The sequence below is a fragment of the Symphalangus syndactylus genome, chromosome 2, assembly GCF_028878055.3.
Source record: "Symphalangus syndactylus isolate Jambi chromosome 2, NHGRI_mSymSyn1-v2.1_pri, whole genome shotgun sequence".
NCBI lineage: Eukaryota > Metazoa > Chordata > Mammalia > Primates > Hylobatidae > Symphalangus > Symphalangus syndactylus.
Genome location: NC_072424.2, coordinates 94178733 through 94193532, shown reverse-complemented (window position 1 = coordinate 94193532; position 14800 = coordinate 94178733). Strand labels below are relative to the sequence as shown.

At 38.9% G+C, this 14800-nt stretch overlaps 1 protein-coding gene across 3 annotated transcripts in view; it reads right to left on the bottom strand.

Annotated features, from left to right (window-relative positions):
* DSE (dermatan sulfate epimerase) overlaps positions 1–14800 on the bottom strand; it is a 167589-nt gene that overhangs the window by 114670 nt on the left and 38119 nt on the right. The window contains exon 1 of one of the 3 annotated variants that reach the window (XM_055261975.2): positions 885–903. The exons of the other annotated variants lie outside the window; for them this stretch is intronic. The gene's annotated coding sequence lies outside the window, so the exon portion shown is untranslated. Of the gene's footprint in view, positions 1–884; positions 904–14800 lie in introns of those variants that run through there. 3 annotated transcript variants of the gene reach the window in all.

Below are 14800 nucleotides of genomic sequence, written 5' to 3'. Positions count from 1 at the left end.
CGGGGTTTTTCTTTTGCAGAAAATCCACCTTTTCCCAATGACTTGTGGGTTTGGAGGCTTTGGTGTCTGAAAGACTCCTATGATGCCACCAGACATGATTCAGGGTTAGCAGCCACCTGGTTCCAGCCTTTCCAAGGAGGATTGTTTCCACACTGGGTGAACCAGTTAAACTCTGCTGCTTCCCAAAACATACATAACCCCAGAGTGGGTGGTATGTGTCCCTAGCTAATCTCCAACTGTTATGCAAAGGAGTCATTAGCACTCCTTATTAGTGCCTTATAGTACAAATATAAAATGGGATAAATTGAGAGAAAACTTAAAAGCACAGACGTAGGAGAGTGCACACAGGCAGAAATGGACTGCATGCATCCCCAAAAGGGTGAAACTCTCCCCCTATAATATTCTACTCATTATAAGGAACAGAGAAAGTGCAATGAACATCAATGCAATGGAAAGAAGTAGTTGAAATGGAAGCCTGTTCTTTCCTTAAGCTAACTCAGGCTCGTCGAGCTACCAATGAGAGGGGATAATGAACTTCCGGGTCACCTGAGTTGTTCTACCGTTGCTGTTTAACAAAGCCAGCTCTCTTTGTATTTTACATATACCCCTGCACACAACCCTCAGAATCTCATGTAGGTTCCAAAGCTACGTATGCTGCAACTACCCTATTCTAAAGCAATTGTGCTTTCCCTGTCCTTTGTGTTGACGAAGATCTAAAACTCATGGAGTCAATTCAAACAGCTACAAGGGGGGTGGAGCCAGGATTTCACCTGTGACTATTTGACTTCCAAACTCACATTCTTGTCAATAATCTAAACTGCTGCCTCCCAGCAGGTTACTTGTCCTAAGCTATTAAAGCAAACTGGGAAAAATAGTCAAAATACCTTTGCTTCCCTGGATCTTGCCTGCTGTTGTATATATCTTGGAGTTAGGCCAAAAACTGAGGAAAATCTGCCCACCTGCCAATGGCAAGCTGAGGAAGTAAGATATAAGTGAAGTCTAATAAAATGATGGTGAAATTAGCAGGAAAGCCTACTTAGCAGACATTGCTTTGGGACTTGTGTTTCCCATGTTAATACGAAGAAAACCCCTTTGGAGCCTGGGGTGAGGGGTAAGAGGGGGACCTATTAACTGCTGAATTCAGATCCCACAGGTGGGCACTTCCTTTTCTCCGTTGTCATCTTGCCTTGCCTCTGAGGGTTGTTAATGAGTTGTGGTTTGACTATGTGGGGCAGGTTTGACTAGGGCGCCCAGAAAAAAAGAGAAGAGCTGGATAAATCAGCCATTAAAAACATATCCTGGCTGAAGAAGGATGGTATAGGTGGAGAGAAGATAAAGGAAGAGGGAATGAGAAGAAAGGTATCAGGAAAGATGCACGTGATCAGGCTAAGGACCTGTTTTCCCCTTATAGAAACCATATACAAAATTAACTATAACTTATTGCCAACTTAATTTTTTCTCTTGGTATATATTTTATACCTGAAATGCTGTGCTATTAAACATGTTTCTTACTTTTCTGTTAGATTTAAATTTTCAAAACTTTCTTCAGAATATTTAAAAATCTTTGTGTTGTTCATTACAAATCAAATGACATGAAATTCCATTACCCTTAGAACTAAAATGAGTAAAATAGATCATAATAATATAAAGGTTTTTCCTGGACACACTTTTGGATAAGAACATTTAAAAGCACATTTGTAGACAAAGCACACTATAGCACCTGGCTGCTAAATGAATGTCCAAGAAATATTATCTGCATTGATGCCATTGAAAAGTTTTTTATTTTTCTGGCAAGTCAAATGTGAATCTCACTACTCAATAAAAAAATACAAATCTAAATTAATTATTAGCTTAACAGTAGAAGAATCTAATAAGATTGAGTACAGTCCTGAAGAAACACAGTGAAAGATGTTCAGCTCTTATATTTCTCAGTATAGGATTTCTTACAAGGTAAATGACATGACATTGCTACAACTGAAAAAAATATATATTTTAAAGAAATCTGTTTAAAAGCTGGCTTACAACTGATGTGTAATTTTCCCAAGGGAACTGGGAGGGAAATGTTTCCACTGACATCTTGAAGAACAACATTAACAAAACCAGACTTCGATTGTTGCGAATCTGGGATTCTATAATCACAGACCAGTAAAGTGCAAAATACTGTGAACCACTATCAGCTCTCTTTTCTGGAAGACCCTTCTGCTCCCTGCATAGATAAATTATTTTCTGCAGGTGGTTAGGGGAGGACTTCCCACAGCCAGGAAGCAAAAAAATGCCCTCTACACTAACACTCCAACTTGTTCTACATGGAGTGCAGTGTCAAATCTGGGAAGTTACCCTTCTGAAACATCTTTCTGCAGTCTCTTCTCCCCTGCCACTTCTCTCTCTTCTCTCCATATTTAAACAGGAAATCTTGGTTGAGAGTCATTTACACGTGCACATGGGCTGATTACATTTCAACAAATTGAAATCTCAGCTTCAATCACAGGTTTGCATTTAAATCTTATCACTGGTTGAGGAATGAAATACTTTTTCTTGTATTTACTTCAAGCATCAACGAAATGAAGTATTTTAGGAAGAAGGCAATCAGAAACCTAAAAAATCACTCCAGGTTTATTCAACAGGTCCCAAAGGTAAATCTTATTTAATTGGGGTGGTGGGGGCAGAAGTAATTTTGGGGATGGTGGGGAAGGAAAGGTTTGTCTAAAGACTCTGTGGCAGAGGCTCTGCTCCCTCTGGGAGGCTGGCTGAGGCCTATAGACGTTTGGGAACATCCAGGACTTCATTTCTTTTATTTAACATCATACTCCACCTATTCTATTAAGGGAGGAGACCACCCCTCATATTATCTTATGCCCAATTTCTGCCTCCAAAGAAAGAAAAAGTAAAAACTAAAAGGCAGAAATGAAATCCACAAGCAGACAGCCCGGTGCCACACCCTGGGCCTGGTAGTTAAAGATCGACCCCCGACCTAATCGGCTATGTTATCTATAGATTACAGACATTGTATAGAAATGCACTGTGAAAATCCCTATCCTGTTTTGTTCTGATCTAATTATTGGTGCATGTAGCCCCCAGTCACGTACCCCCTGCTTGCTCAATGAATCACGACCCTCTCACATGCACCCCCTTAGAGTTGTGAGCCTTTAAAAGGGACAGGAATTGCTCACTTGGGGAGCTTGGCTCTTGAGACAGGAGTCTTGCCGATGCCCCCGGCTGAATAAACCCCTTCCTTCTTTAACTCGGTGTCTGAGGAGTTTTATCTGCGGCTCGTCCTGCTGCGCTATCATGTGAAAAAATTGTGGCACATTGACTGTCAGGTACTAGACGTACAGTAGTGAACAAAAAAGACAAAGTTCCTGCCCTTATGACACAGTATAGGGGAGAAGGCAGACACTACTTAAAGAACTGTAAATATTTGTTTGTTTGTTTATTTATTTTGAGATGGAGTCTCACACCGTCACCCGGGCTGGAGTGCAGTGGCGCGCTCTCGGCTCACTGCAACCTCCACCTCCCAGGTTCAATCGATTCTCCTGCCTCAGCCTCCCGAGTAGCTGGGATTACAGGCGCCAGCTAATTTTTTATATTTTTAGTAGAGAGGGGGTTTCACTATGTTTGCGCGGGCTGGTCTCCAATGCCTGAACTCGTGATCCACCTGCCTCGGCCTCCCAAAGTGCTGGGATTATAGGCATGAGCCACTGCGCCTGGCCAAGAACTGTAAATATAAGAAGAGTTTTTGTGGGCTGGGTGCAGTAGCTCATGCTTGTCAAATCTCAGTGCTTTGGGAGGCTGAGGCAAGAGGTTTGCATGAGGCCAGGAGTTTTAGAACAGCCTGGCCAAGATAGCAAGACCCCCATCCCTACAAAAAAAAAAAAAACGAAAAATTAGCTACACATGGTGGCACACACCTTTAGTCCCAGCTACTCACAAGGAGGATCACACCCAGGTAGCACACACCTTTAGTCCCAGCTACTCAAGAGGAGGATCACTTGAGCACAGGCATTCAAGACTGCAGTGAGCTATGCTTGCACGACTGCACTCCAGCCTGGGCAACAGGGTGAGACCTTGTCTCTAAAATAAATAAATAAACAAATAAGTAAATAAATAAGTAGATTTTTTTTAAATGAGTATTTGAAAGTGTGACCTGGGAAGCAATACCAGGAAGATGGAGCAGAGACAGGAGAGCTGCAGAACTGCTTTTCTAAGGAAGTCATGTTTCAGTGACCCATTCAACAATCTCACATAGCACAAGCCAGCCTGCTGACATGTGCAGCATGTCAGCTCTATCTCCACCTCTCCATTGCCTTAGTACACTCCTTCTTTGCCTTCTGTTATAAGCTCAGTTGTGTATTCCTTAAAATACATATATTGAAATGCTAAGCCCTAGTACCTTAGAATGTTTAAGTGTAGTTGGATATAGGGCCTTTAAAGAGGTAATTAAGTCAAAATTAGGTCATTATGGTAGACCCTAATCTAGTATCACTGGTGTCCTTATAAGAACAGAAAATTGGAACACAGGAAAGAGACACCAGGGATGCGCATGCACAGAGAAAAGTCCATGTGAAGAGGCAGCAATAGAGTGGCCATCTCAAGCAAAGGAGAGGAAACCAATGCTGCTGGTACCTTGATCTTGAATTCCAGCCTCCAGATGTGAGAAAATAAATTTTTGTTGTTTAATTCACTCAGTCTATGGTATTTTGTTATGGCAGTGCAAGCAAACTAATACACATCCTTCCCCGAAGAAGGACTCCTTCACCTGCCCCAACCTGCACTGTTCTCTCCTTTGTTTGTTTTGTTCTCCCCAAAGCATAGTTTATATTTTCTGATGTATCTAGTATCTAATAAGGTCTTTATCTAGAAATACATCCTAGACTCTTGAAGGAGGATAAAAAAAAAATTGACATATTCTTGCTAGAAAATCTCATTTTTACCAAAGGAGTAAACAAGATTCAGAAAGTCCCACAAGTAGAATGAAGCAGGAACACATTCCGATGTTGAGAGTAACCTTTGCAATAAAATATATACCTAAGAGGCATCTGGCTATGCATCCTCTTATATAAGCAATCCTGGTATCGGTCCCTTTCCTAACAGCTCTGCTGGTAAAACTGTCTATTCTTTCTGTGAAATTTGGTAATGCAACCTTTGGGCACCAATCTAAAACCCATATTTGGCCAACAAACATTTCAGTGTTTGATTATGTGCTGGGTATTGTGCTGTGGTTGGTGAGTTAAACAGACACAGCTTATATCCTGAGAAAATGCATCAGGTGCTATGAGAACACATAACAGGGGATCTTTTTCTAGAAAGTCAGGGACAGTTACCAAGAGTTAGTCCTGTTTAAACTGAGTTGTGAAGGTGGGGTAGGATTCAGCTTATAGAATAGTGGGTAGACTGAACAGAAGTGCAAAGATGTGTAAACAGGAGGGAGAAGAACATATTTATGAAAACAACATGTTGGATGAGTTGACCAACATGACTGCAGTGAAGAAAGCGAAAAGGGAAGAATCAAAAGATGAAGTTTTGAAGGTGAGTATCAGGATCAACAGATCCTCAAGGGCCATGTCAAAGATACATATTTACCCCAAAGGCCATAGGCACTATAGTATAGGATTTTAAGTAAGACCAGGATATGACCAGATTCTCATTTCACATTGTATTAGTTTTATGACATCCATTAGGGTTTTTCAACACATACGTTCACTTCAGACCTCTTCTAAGTTGTACTTCCCTGCCTCTTCTTTCCATGTCAGATGTGACCATGTGATTTGCTTTGGTCAATGGAATGTGAGCAGAGGCTTTAAGAGCCAGTGTTAGATTCACCATATTTCCTCATTCCCTATAGCACAATAATCGGTAAACTTGAATAGCTTGGCTGCTTGTTAGCATGTGTCCCTGAATAACTACAAAAACAGAGTTCCCCTGCTTACAATAAATATATATAATTAGCTAAAAATAAGCTTTGGTTGTCTTATATCATTGAGCATTAAGGGTTGGTTTGTTACTACAGCATGACCTATCTACTCTGACTAATACAAGGGTATATGTTAACTAATCTGCGAGAAATCCTCTAAGTAACTAGCCATGTTTATTCATCTATTCCCTATAATATGTATTTTTCAATGAACATCTTGAGAATAAATGGATAGTACTACGTCAAAGTGCTTAGAAAAAGTAAAGAATAAAGAATCTTAGAACTGAAGAGAGTTTAGAGATGACCTAGCCTATTCCCCTTAATTTCTAGAAGAGACTACTAAAGCATTTTTTTCAATGGTTTCATCCTAAACAGAAAAAGAGCATTTTGGCATTCTGTCCTCTAGTTTAGTCATCTTTAAATCATATGTAAATATGTTAATACGTATTTACTAGGTACACAGTTTTCTTAGACATTCCTGCATGTGCTTTGTAGGATATGTTAGCATTATTATTGTTATTAATAAGCAAGTAGAGAAGCTGATTTAATTCATTTTACTCTTTGGGTATTTCCTTCCAAAAAATATTTTTAAATTTCTCATTTTCTATTTACTTTTAACGCTTCATTTCTAAATTAGCCAGGTAATTTGATACTGAAATTTAATTTCCTTCATTTTCAAAAAGACACGTATAGCTGAGAAACACAAACTGGAGCTTTGATATCAGTCAGATAGTTGTAAAGTTGCTAGTTTTGCCACTTACTAGTTGAGAGCCATGGGGCAAGTTAGTTTTAGTTTTGCTTTTTCAGTCTCCTTGTCCACCTTTCTTTTTCTTTTGAGTTGGAATCTCACTCTGTTGCCCAGCCTGGAGTGCAGTGGCGCAATCTCGGCTCACTGCAAGCTTGGCCCAGGTTCATGCCATTCTCCTGCCTCAGCCTCCTGAATAACTGGGACTACAGGCACCCACCACCATGCCCAGTTAATTTTTTGTATTTTTAGTAGAGACGGGGTTTCACTGTGTTAGCCAGGATGGTCTCGATCTCCTGACCTCATGATCTGCCCGCCTCGGCCTCTCAAAGTGTTGGGATTACAGGGGTGAGCCACCACGACCGGCCCCAACCTTTCAAATGTGCATAATGACACCTAGCCCACTGGCTTGTTGTGAAGCATAATAATTATAATGCTACAAAAAATGAAATCATGAATGTCAAATGCCTCAGCATGTCATACAGCAAGTGCTCAATAAATATTTGTCCACTCCTTGTTTGAACATAGAAAAACAGTGAATAAAACTTGCTTTGATTAGGATAAAATGCTATTTTTATACTATTTGAGGTTTAAAAAACCCTCGAGTAGTTGTTCTGATTGTGTATAATTTCCAAGGAAATAATAAAGAATCAAACTGACCAATAATAGTAAATGACAATTATTCTTGTTTTCCTGATATCTGCTACCAGTTTCTACCACCTCTGAGCTTTGAGTGAACAACTATTATTTCAAGAGGTAGAAATAAAAAAGGACCTGTTCTGAGGTGAAAGCCCAAGTGACAAATTCACAACACTCATAAGCACAGAGTACATAAACCCAAACAATTGCACACTTTGTTTAGATATGGCAATACAATTCCTTTCATGGTCTATAATAACCAGTTGAATCAATTTATGCTTCTCAATACTATGTGTGTGTGTGTATGTGTATGTACATATACATGATACAAACACACATACACACCCCTTTTGTTTAGCATTAAACTTTTCATAGAAGATTTAGAGACTAGCAGCGTGGATTGTATGTTTTTAAATTACTAAGCATCCTTACTAAAAATTATCCACATGGGTTACAGAGTTCTGCACAAGACTGATAATAATCAGGTTAAAGAATGTGTAAAGAGAAATTATTCTGGAAAGGACACATCTTGGACACATATCCAAGAGTAACTTCCTGGAATCTCTAGAACATCATGTCTAAATATGAGAATATTGGCCATAACAATATGCCTCCTAGATTTTGACTGCAGGGGGCAGAATTGGCTGAAAGCCCCAGCTGCTCTGCTCTGAAATCCAATGAGGTCCACATTTTCCCACAGGCTGTTCCCGGCCAATGACTGTGTACAACAGAAATACAAAGGCAGGCCCAATCCCATGAGATGAGGGACTCCTCTAATAGTTGGCTTTGGCTTGAGGATTCCCCAACAGCCTTGCTAAGTTTTCATGGAATTGAACAGCAGTCTGAAATTCTTACACCATTCTTCCCTTTCTCTTTCTATCTTTTCCTCAGGGTCAGACTTGCATTAAGGGCTCTTCTAGCCTCTCTGGGATCCCTTCACATTTTTTTCTCACAGGAATTTACCCTAATAAATTTCTTGCACATTTAATGCTGAATCAGCATCTGCTTCTTGGATAATCCAGGCTAACATAAGCTCACAGAATTTCTAGTAGTAAATGAGTTAAGGTACCTGCACAGCACATTAAAAGTAGTAGTAGTAGCAGTAGTAGTAGTAGCAGTAATAATAATAACAATAGTAGTAGTAGTAGTAGTAGAAATAAGGAAAAAGAAGAAGCTTAATCAATTTCCAAGGCATTTGTTAAGTATCTTCCTTTCTGCAGTTAGTTTCAGGATAAGGAAGTCATCTACAGCACAACCAAATACCAATCTTTCTGGACTAGCTGTCATTTCAGGTCATCTGCACCAAGGCACCAAGTCCCATTATTGCCCTAGTAAAGATTATTTCATGACTTGAGGGGATAATGCTTTAACAAAATTATTTAAATCTTATTCATCTAGTATAATGTGGTTCATTAATTGAAAACTGGAACTAGTTCCCAAGGTCCAGTCCTAGGGTAGGTTTAGACTATCCGCTTGTTAAACACCAAATGTCTGAAAGGTAAGTACAGTCTTGAAATTATACTGTGGTTAAACAACTGATTTTAAATCATATAGATTATTATGAGTTTACCACCAGTCTATAGTAAGGTCTCTAGGTATCAGTCACAGGCCAATCCTACTTAACATTTAGAATCAGCTGGAAAATCACTATAGAAAGATCCATGAACTCAACCATAAACCCAACCATGAATCAATGTCAGAAGGAAGCTCTGCTCCTACTATCTTCCATCTGCCCCTTTAAACAAAAGGTTCAATCTGAACTCCTTTTAGAATACATTTTAAAGATTTATAAAATTAAGGGTGTTATTGAGATAAACTTAAGCTATGTTTTTGAAGTTTATCTCAGTTTAGATGCAAACTAAGTTCACTTGGGAATTTTAGGACAAAATATTGTGACTCCAAACTCACTAAATTCCTTCAGAGTATGTAATGGGGAAGAGTAGGGAGCAGCAGGCATTTGTAGTTTTTTTTTTTAGATGGAATCTCGTTCTGTCACCCAGGCTGGAGTGCAGTGGTGCGATCTTTGCTGACTGCAACCTCTGCCTCCAAGGTGCAAGCAATTCTACTGCCTCAGTTTCCTGAGTAGCTGGGATTACAGGCATGCACCACCATGCCCGGGTAATTTTTGTATTTTTAGTACAGATGGGGTTTCACCATGTTGGTCAGGCTGGTCTCGAACTCCTGACCTCGTCATCTGCCTGCCTCGTCCTCCCAAAGTGCTGGGATTACAGGCGTGAGCCACCGTGCCCAGCCTGCATTTGTAGCTTTTAAAATACCACATACAATTCTGATGTGAAACCAGCATGATGAACCATGGCTTGGAAGCCATTGGTTGCCTAATTTTAGTCAGTATAACACGGTGCTTTAGAGTATGGGATCTGGAGATAAACAACCTGGGGCCAATTCCCAACTCTGCCCCATTACTGTCTTGGTGAACATTAATAAATTACTTCATCTATGTACTTCATTCATTCAACATCGATTTTGTAATTATTGCTTGCCAGGCTCTGTTTTAGAGGTATACCCTAGTAAACGAAACAAACGGAAATTCCTGCCCTTATGACATTTACATTCTAGAGCAAGGAGACTGACAAAATAACAAAAATATAATGCATACAAAAGAATATATGTATATCTCAGAAGGTGATGAGACAATAGGAGGGAAAAGCAGGACAGAGAGAATCGAGAGAGTATGTGTGTGTTGATTTTTCACCCTCACGGAGTTCTGAAGATTTAACAAATTTTACATGCAAAGTATCTGGAGCAGTGCCTGGCACATAATGTTCAGTAAGTGTTAGTGGCTATTCCTTCATTGTACTGATGAAGAAACTGATTTCTAGAGAGATGGAGGAAGCTGCCCAAGCAACCCTAAGAGTTAGGAGGTGAATCAGGCCCAGGACTTCCCCCATCTCTCCCCACTCAACTTCCTCCTACAAGAATTTCACTCTGGGGCTGGAAGACAGATGGTAAAACAATGGGTCCAGAGCCTACGTCCAGACACAGATTCCTGTATCTGAATGTAGCTCTTGCTGGTGCCACACATCAGAAGCAAATATTGCTAAATGGAGCTTTTATTTAGCATCCCTGAGAGCATGGATAAGTTAAAAGGCTAAAGAAACTCACTTTGCTTGTAGCTCCAGCCAACTCCTTAAACACTTTCTAGAATGTTCACATAATGGGTTATCCACTGGTCTCCACTTATATCATGAATAAGTAAGCAATGGCTAAGGAAAAATGTAAAAGAAACTATAAAATAAATCTTTGACATAATTTAATATGTAATAATTTCCCTCAAAATAACAGTATCTGATGAATAAAGCAAATCTGACCATTTCCCCAAATATATTTAGTCCAGAGCATTATTTTAAAGCATTTTAGAGTCAGATGAAACTTAGAAAACTTACAGGAGACCAGAAGTCAGGAAAGCAAAAATGAAGACATTTTCTTGAGAAAATATATTAATGGAATAATTTATCTGAGCCAAAGTCCTATGAGATGTCCAAACTATTCTTCTAACTCTTTATCAGAATGACTAATGTTTGTTTGGGTTACAAGATAACTATAAAGGTTAAAACCCATATGATGTGACTAACCTCAAACTTGTTCCCATGACCCTCAAGTAGAAGAAAAAAGAAAAACTGAGTTAATTAAGAATTAAGTTTGAGGTTGAGTAAAGGAAGGGGGAGCAATCAATTTAAACATGTTGCAAACCATACTAGAAATGATTTTTAAAAATATGATTTTCTCTATTTATAGTCCTGCCATATGATAACAAAGCAAAATCTCTTATCCTTATTGTGAAAGCACATGGACCAGAAAAGAAAAAGATAAAACATTAGATATTGGTTTAATATAAGAGAAAGCACTGACAGAAAAAAAAATGGGGGAAAGGAAGCCATCAAGGCAGTGGCTGAGAGCTTTGAAAACAAAGATAAGTAAAATGTAAACCTGATGTAAGCTGATTTTCTCTCTGTAAACAACAGAAAACAGCTATCTGCCTAGGTGGTTTAAGTTTACATATAATTCATTTCTCTATGAATTTTCTTTCTGATTCAGGATATAAGTTAGCAAGATTATTGGCACAGTGAGTCCTAAATCTCTTGTTACACTTAAATAGGCATAATAAATAACAATATGATAGGCATGTTCATGAACTTAAAACCAAAAAAGTTAAAATCTGTTCTTTATTCTTATATGAACAGATTCACCCAATGATTGTTAATCATGTGATTAAATATACATAGGAATTAATGCTTTAACTAAAATAAGAGAAAAAGAATGCCTGTTGAAGACTGAGCTTTTAAGATACAAAAATGAAAACAAAAGATCTATGTGTGACTCTACTGGTGATTCGCTTAGTTTGTGGCTGGAGTTACTCCAGCTATGCTTGCAATTAATTTATAAAAGACTTATATACAAAGAATTTAATGATGCTTGCATTTATAGGTATTATGTAACCAATCATTATTACTAAATCAACAAAAACATATACAAAGTTCTAATCAAATTTACCAAATGTTCCATAAACCCAGTTACAAAGCAAGTGCTGGTTTTCTTCTGTTTGGCTTCATTTCAAAATTGTGTTGTAAAAGCAGAGTTTCTGTATTAGTTTCCCAAGGCTGCCGTAATAAAATACCATAAACTGCATGGCTTAAAATAACAGGAATTTATTGTCTCACAGTTCTGGAAGCTAAAAGTTAGAATTCAAGGTATTGGCAGGGCCATGCTCCCTCTGAAGCCTACAGGGGAGGTTCCTTCCTTGCCTCTTTCAGCTTCTGACAGACCCAGGCATTCCTTGGCTTAAGGAGCATAACTCCAATAGCAGCCTGAATCTTCACATGGCGTTCTTCCTGTTTAGCTCTGTCTTTACATGGGATCTTCTTATAAGGATACCAGTCATATTGGATTAGGGGCCTATCTCTCCAGTGTGACTTCATCTTAAGTAATTATATCTGCAATGACTGTACCACTAACTAAGATCACATTCTGAGGTACTAGAGAAGACTTCTATATATAGATATATTTATATCCCTCACTCATTAATCTCTTGCCTTGCTCTATTTTTCTGCATGGTAGTTATCACCATCCCAAATTACATTTACTCATATGTAAATGTAAGGCAGGGACTTGGCAGTCTTATCTCCTACTGCATTCCCAGGGTCTACATATTTATATATAGAAATAAAAATATAAATATATAAATATATTTTATGCAACTCAATCCATAACAATGTGTAACTACTGTTTCACTTATATTATCTGTCTATAGAGAAAATAATAATATCTTTAAAACAATACTTTTTAAGAAAATAAGTCTTTCCATTACAGGCCCTAAGGATTTATAGACTGATGTTCCAGTTCCTATTTCCAGAGCTAACTATATTATGGGTAACAATTAATTTCCTGTTAAGCCCTTATAGGTTTCTCCTTCAAGGTCTCCCTCCTATGCCTAGAACTCTTCCACCAACTGCTCACTGCTGCAATGCTTTCCTGAAATGCTCCTTATGCTTCCTCACCATTAAATCCCTTCTATTCTTCAAGGGCCAGCTGATGTCCTCCTTCAGGAAGCCTGCTCTGATCAATGACTGTGTCCACAGTGACTTAAAAGTAACTTATCTTTCTCCAAACCCTTGAGTGCTTGTGCCTGAATTATTTAACTGGCTACCATCTCACTGATATTTTTCAAAATATATTTATGGAGGTTATTTTTAAATTAAGTAGCACATTCCATAACTCAAAGCTCAAAAAGCATAAAAAGTCATCCTGTCACCACTGACTTCCATATTCACTGGACCTCCACACATCACCTTAACACCCTTCTCAATCCACTCTTTTGCATAATCATAGCTTGGACTAGATTACCTCTAAGGTCCCTATCTGCCTAAAAACACAAAGGTCCTAATACTGAGTTTTTAAAGATGAGGGGTAGCATATGGTGGTACTTTCACTCTCTTATACAAAAGAACCTAATTGGAAAACCAGATATATCTCTCTCTTTATTTCTCATTGTTTTTTTCAATCTTACTCCAGGCACTGCTGGAGGCCCTGGGAATGCAGCGGCAAATAAGACTGTCAAGTCCCTGCCTTACATTTACATATGAGTAAACGTAATTTTGGATGGTGATAACGATCATGCGGAAGAACAGAGCAAGCCAAGAGATTAGTGAATGGAAAGGGTAAAAGACACTTTAAACATTTGGAACATTCTCTGGGAGGTGCTATTTGAGAGAGACCTGAAAGATCTGGAGAAGAGCATTCCATACACAAGGAATAGCAAGTGCAAAGGCCCTGAGCAGGAAAGCAGATGGTTGGAGCACAATGTTCTGCAACAGGCCTTTTCACTTTATTTCAGAGCTGGTACATCTTGATCCTCTTCATTCTTTTTTATTGGTGCATTTTATTCTATTATATGTAGGCTTCATGATTTATTAATAGACCTCTGTTGAAGACATGTAGGTTGCTGCCAATTTTTTGTTGTTACAAGCAAAACGTTACACACAATGAAGAGTCAGCATAGCCTGGTGGAATCAAACAGAATCAGAACTGGAAACAACTCATTTTCTTTCTTTCCTTGTGTTATTCTTTATTTCTACTATATTTCACTGATTGTTTTGGGCATTAGAGATACAGAAGTGAACTAGGTGGTTCATTTTCCTGCCCTCCGGATGCTTATATTCTGGTGGGAGAGACAGGCGATATGAAAACACACATGTATATAAAGAGGATATAGTTTTGGATTGTGACAAATGCTGTAAAAAAGACTAAAGAAGGACAAGGTCTTCCTAGGACCTTGGGCAAAGCTGTGGGTGCTGTTTTAGATATGTTGGTCAAAGACAGTCTTTGAAGAGGTGGTATTTGAGCAAAATATGAACGATGTGAGAGCAAGCCATACAAGAGTCTGAGGAAGTGCATTTCAGACAGAAGTGCAGCATGTGTGAAGAGCTGAGATGAGGAGCAGCATGGCACATTGGAAGCGCAGCAAGAAGTCAGAATGGTCATAGCACACCTAGCCAGATATTAGGAAACGAGTTGAGGCTGGACACACAGGCAAGGCAGGGCCCAGAGACCTTGTGGCCACACAAGACATTCTGATTCATTTTAAGTGTAATGGGAAACCATTAGGAAGGGCCTTTGAGAAAGAAAATTACATGTTCTGATTTTATGTTTAGAAAGCTTGCTCTGTCTGTATGCAGAGAGGAGACTATGAGGAGGATCAGTGGAACCAGGGATATGAGTCTTGCTGTAGTCCAGGTGAGATTTGATGGTGGCATATACTAGGGTGGACATGATAAATATGCTGAAAAGTGTGCAGATTTGGGATATATTTTGAAGACAGAGCCAAAAGGAGTTGTTGGTAGACTGAACATAGAAAAAAAAAAGGAAAAAGAGGGAAATGAAGGATGACTCCTAGGTTTTTTTCCTGAACTGAATGAATGGTGAAGCCATGGACCAAGATAAGGAAAACTGGAGTAGGAGTACAGTGAGTGGTTACAGGGGAAGATGTC